Source organism: Ranitomeya variabilis, chromosome 8 (genome assembly GCF_051348905.1).
Source record: "Ranitomeya variabilis isolate aRanVar5 chromosome 8, aRanVar5.hap1, whole genome shotgun sequence".
Classification (NCBI taxonomy): Eukaryota; Metazoa; Chordata; class Amphibia; order Anura; family Dendrobatidae; genus Ranitomeya; species Ranitomeya variabilis.
The window spans coordinates 206685464-206691571 of NC_135239.1; positions in this window are offsets into that span (position 1 = coordinate 206685464).

The following is a 6108-nucleotide window of genomic DNA, read 5'->3' on the forward strand; positions in this document are numbered from 1 at the left end:
ATTAGACCACATTAGCCTGAGAGCAGATTACAGCTTTATTCTTTAATTACCGGCCCTGAAATATTTAGATTTGGAATTAGAAACATTGTAACGCTGTGATATTTGGATACATGTATATCAATGTTACAATGTTTCTAGCTGTAAATGTAAGGATTCCAGGGCCGGTAATGAATGAATGAAGCTGTAATCTGCTCTCAGGGTAATGTGGTAAATGAGATGTTGTTGCTTTCTGTCATTATGAATCCAATATTCTGCGCCTCCTTCATATTGCAATATAGTTTATTTATTCTGTGTCATTCAGTGCAGTTATAATATATTAGAGGCATAAAGCCCCTGAGCCCTGCCTGCTGCCTGCCCCTGCTGCCTGCCCTTGCTGCCTTCTGCTGCCTGCCCCTGCTGCCTGCCCCTGCTGCCTGCTCCTGCCCCTGCTGCCTGCCCCTGCTGCCTGCTCCTGCCCCTGCTGCCTGCCCCTGCTGCCTACTCCTGCTGCCTGCCCCTGCTGCCTTCTTCTGCTGCCTGCCCCTGCTGCCTGCTCCTGCTGCATGCCCCTGCTGCCTGCCTAGGAGGAGAAGAAGAAGAGGAGGAAAATCCATAGATGTTGTCTATATGGCCATCAAACGGCGAGATCTGCTCGGGTAAATGATGCATGTGATGCTGGGGACGTGCTGTTTGTTGTGTGGCTTTTGAAAGGCGCAGATTATCTGCAAGGTGGAGATAAGGAGCGCCATTTATTTCTGCAGCACTTTGGAGCCAATTTTCAACCCCGCTCAACTCTATTCTCCAGCAGCCTCCAGGAGCCCGAGAGATAACGATTAGTCAATTTATTATCTTCCCCAGGAACAAAGATTAGCTAGCAGAGATGAAAAATTACCCCTGGATCCCAATAATAAGAGTAGGGGGGCTGCTAGAGACCCTCAGTTACCCCCTCCTCCCCTGACTTAGGTGAAAGCACAGGGGGCAAAGCTGTCAGCTCATCCTGCAAATGAAGAATCTAGAAGACAATGTTACATTCTGACATCTTTACTGCAATAATAAATAAATAAGAGGACATCATCATCCGACAAATACATTCACCTGATAGGTTGGGTCCTATCCATTTCCTATTGAAGATCATTTATAGGGGAAAAATTGGCTTTTTATTATTCCTTTTCCCTAAATAGAAGGCAGAAGAAATTCTGCTTGAGCTGATCACTCAGGAGATTAGTTTCCTTGTTAGGACATGATTAACTATTTTCAGCCCAATGATGATTTAAAGGAATCTTTCACATTGCAATTATTTAAAAAACAGAAGCAGTCATATCAGGAGGTGGAGGGGGTGAAGCTTAGAATAAGGAAAAGAATCATTAAAAATTGAAAAAAATTGGTGAAGAATTGTTTTCTTTATTTAGCATTTATTTATTATATGTATTATTTATTATTATATTTTGTTTTCATTGTTATTTGGGCATTTATTTTAATATATTATTTACTGGCAACCTTTGATTGAAATATTAGTTTGTTAAAAAAAATTGTTTAGGGACATTTTACTTATTCACACATCAGTATTTTTTTAATCAGTATTTCATCAGTATTTTTATGCCAAAACAAAGAGTTCCTCCAAAACACAAACAGGTGTGAATCTTTCAGTTATAGCTTTTCTCTGTAAGGTCAGTATTTGGTCAGTATTTTACATCAGTATTTGTAAACTAAAACCAGGAGTAGAATTTACAGAGAAAAACTATGATTGAGAGACTGACACTGGTTCTGTGTTTTGTAGACACTCTTGGTTTTGGCATAAAATAGTGATGAAATTCTGATGTGTGAATAAAACCATCTAATGCTATGTTCCCATGGTGAGCTTTTGTTGAGTTTTTAATGTTGCAAAAGTTTCTGCGCCATTTCTGAATCCATTAAAGTGTTTTTTTCTATCTACAAGATCCTATCCCAATATGCAATAAGTGTAATAATAATAATAATATTAGCAAATACCTTCAATTAGAATTGTAGTATAGTTCTTCTGATGAGCTATGGTGCTCACCCTATGTGCAGGTATTGCAGTAGCTTAGGTATCCATGGTTGCGATAACTAGCAACTAGCGAACTGTCACTATATGAGTGGTCCTAAACACGGATACTTTATATACTGCAATGCCTTGCACATGGTGTGACATAGCTTATCAGAAGAACTATACATTTCTAATTGGAGGTATTGGAGGTAATATTATTATTATTACACCTACTACATATTGAAATAGGATCTTTGAGATAGCAATACCCCTTTATTTAAAATACGGTACTTGCATTTTTTTTTTTTCAAAATGCACAATCACCAAAAACTCACTGTGGGAGGGTAACTTTTCAGCCTCATTCACATATGATTATTTGGCCAGCATTTTTATTAGTGTTTGTATGGAGCGGAACTTACAGGGAAAAACTATAATTAAAAGATTGACACCTGCTGTGTGTTTTGGAGACGCTCCTGGTTTTGCCATACAAATACTGATGAAAAATACTGATGAAAAATACTGATGAGAAATACTGATGAGAAATACTGATGAAAAATACTGATGAGAAATACTGATGAGAAATACTGATGAGAAATACTGATGAGAAATACTGATGTGTGAATAGGGTCTTATGAAGCTCCTTTAATTGTAAATATCTTGTATATTTGAACATACCTGATCTCTGAGGCTGCACAATACAAGTGTAGGCCCAGTGTCCATCTCCTTGTACAGATCTGATAATGGAGGGGAGTAATTAGGCCGCTTCTTCTGGATCTGTGCTGTGTGATACAGATAAGACTTTATCTGCACAATATCAAGAGCTCTTTCCCTGAACCCTATCACAAAGCCAGGCAGAAATGCCAGTAGAATAGGCCTCATTCTGCTCCTGTAACATCCTCACCCTCATTATTATGATAATTTTTTCCTATTAGTTTTTTTTCTTTTTTTTTTTTCTGCAGGCCTTTTTGCCTTTGAATTGATTCTTCTAGAGCTGTATATTTTCTATGTGAAGAGAGAACAAGATAGCATTTTGGCAATTTTTAATTGTGTGGGTCTCATATTTTAATAATGGTGTTTTCAGGCTGCAGAATCCCTATTTGCATGTCTATCTAGCTGATGGGACGAGCCTTGTTACCTGCTATCAGGGCTGAATGCTCAGGTTGCTGATACACAAGCACAACCTTCCCTTTTATATATTAGTTATGGCTGGCTTCCTTAATAGGACTTAAACATTTGGAGGCTTCTTTCTTCTAAACAATGTCTCTGCTGATAGCTGGATCTTCTTCATTCGCCTGATTTTATTTGCTGTGTGTTCAGCAATTTGATGGCAAATAAAAAGCAGAGCGAAAAAAAAAACCTAGAAAAAAAATAAATAAATAAAAATGGAGAATGGGAAGAAGCAGATAAAAGAGGGGGCGAGGGATGAAATGCCCTGATCAGCTATGAAATACTGGCACTCTCATCATTGATGCCAGGGAACAATGCTCTGTGGATGTATTCTCTATGTGCTGCCACTTATGGGATGGGGGGAGGTCTGAAGTGAGGAGCAAAGATGGAGCCATAATGAGGAGGAAAGGTGGAAATTATTGGGTTTATTGTGCTTCACAAATGTTTGTCATAATCCACTTTTTTGTAAAGAGTAGAAAAATATAAAGAAACACATGATAGATAGATAGATAGATAGATAGATAGATAGATAGATAGATAGATAGATAGATAGATAGATAATAATAGATAGATAATAATAGATAGATCTATAGATAGATAATAGATAGATAGATAGATAGATAGATAGATAGATAGATAGATAATAATAGATAGATAATAATAGATAGATCTATAGATAGATAATAGATAGATGATAGATAGATAATAGATAGATAATATAAGATAGACAAATATAGATGATAGATAGATAGATAGATAGATAGATAGATAGATAGATGATAGATAGATAGATAGATAGATAGATAGATAGATAGAAGATAGATGATAGATAGATAGATAGATAGATAGATAGATAGATAGATAGATAGATAATAGATAGATGGATAGATGATAGATAGATAAATAATAGATAGATAACACTGGTCAACAGCATTTTTGGTGCCAAAGATATTTCATCGAATTTAGGGTATTTTTGGGGTGCTGATTCTGAATATGTCATCAGTTTTGCCAGATTGGCTCAAGTTTTTGAGATTTTTGGTATCTTATTTATAGCACTTGTTGGTAAATGCGACACATCATCTCATTAATTTCTTTGGATTAGTACTTGAACTGAGCAGTTCTCAATATAGTTTTGTGTTAATTAGTGTTCTAAAAGTTTGTTCATAGCTTGATTTTTGCACTAACTTTATGTTGTTGTCTGTTTTCCAGTGAAAAGCATGAACTCATCAAGAAGAAGTTGTCTTAACGATCCAGACTCATTCTGTTACATTTGTGGTGAATACACACTGCCAAAACATAGAAGAAACATAACAGACTTTGTAAAAAAAGTGTATTTTGCCTATTTTGGGGTTATGCTTGGGGACCAAGACAAGTTTTGGGCACCACACATAGTGTGCAAAGCATTTATCGAATTATTACGAAAATGGAGCAAAGGACAAAGAAAAAGCTTCAAATTTGGTGTTCCAATGGTGTGGAGAGAGCCAAAAAATCATCATGATGACTGTTATTTATGGTAAACACAGGTACAGGCACATCTTCACAATGAGGGACAGGCCTTCTTGCAGATTCCATGTTACTCCCATTTTCGTTTCTTATGCTTATTGAATCCTTGCACTTGCACTGCACAGAAATAACAGTCATCATGATGATTTTTTGGCTCTCTCCACACCATTGGAACACCAAATTTGAAGCTTTTTCTTTGTCCTTTGCTCCATTTTCGTAATAATTCGATACATGCTTTGCACAGTATGTGTGGTGCCCAAAACTTGTCTTGGTCCCCAAGCATAACCCCAAAATAGGCAAAATACACTTTTTTTTACGAAGTCTGTTATGTTTCTTCTATGTTTTGGCAGTGTGTATTCACCACAAATGTAACAGAATGAGTCTGGATCGTTAAGACAACTTCTTCTTGATGAGTTCATGATTTTCACTGGAAAACAGACAACAACATAAAGTTAGTGCAAAAATCAAGCTATGAACAAACTTTTAGAACACTAATTAACACAAAACTATATTGAGAACTGCTCAGTTCAAGTACTAATCCAAAGAAATTAATGAGATGATGCGTCGCATTTACCAACAAGTGCTATAAATAAGATACCAAAAATCTCAAAAACTTGAGCCAATCTGGCAAAACTGATAGCATATTCAGAATCAGCACCCCAAAAATACCCCAAATTCATTAAAATATTTTGGACACCAGAAAAAAATTTTTTTTTTGTTGACCTGTGTAATAGATAGCTGGATAGATATAATAGATAATATAGATAGATAGATAGATAGATAGATAGATAGATAGATAGATAGATAGATAGATAGATAGATAGATGGATAGATGATAGTTAGATAAATAATAGATAGATAATAGATAGCTGGATAGATATAATAGATAATATAGATAGATAGATAGATAGATAGATAGATAGATAGATAGATAGATAGATAGATAGATAGATAATAGATAGATGATAGATAGATAGATAGATAGATAGATAGATAGATAGATAGATAGATAATATAAGATAGATAATAGATAGATAATAATAGATAGATCTATAGATAGATAATAGATAGATGATAGATAGATAGATAGATAGATAGATAGATAGATAGATAGATAGATAATGTAAGATAGATAATAGCTAGATAATATAAGATAGACAGATATAGATAGATAGATAGATAGATAGATAGATAGATAGATGGATATATAGATCGATCCTGATGGTAATTGTATTAAAATAGAAACATCTGGTTGTTAGAGGCCTACTGGTGTCCCCCTATTATAGAGCAGACATTGTTGCTGGCTGGGATCTGTAGTTCCCCAGCCCATGTAAAGCCACAGGTGGCAGTGTAGCAGAGTTGTTGCGCCTTTTCTGCGCCTGCCCGGGCTCTGCCTCTCTCGGTGCCATAATATCAATCCACAGCAAAATATCAAAGTCAAGTCGCGTAGGCAG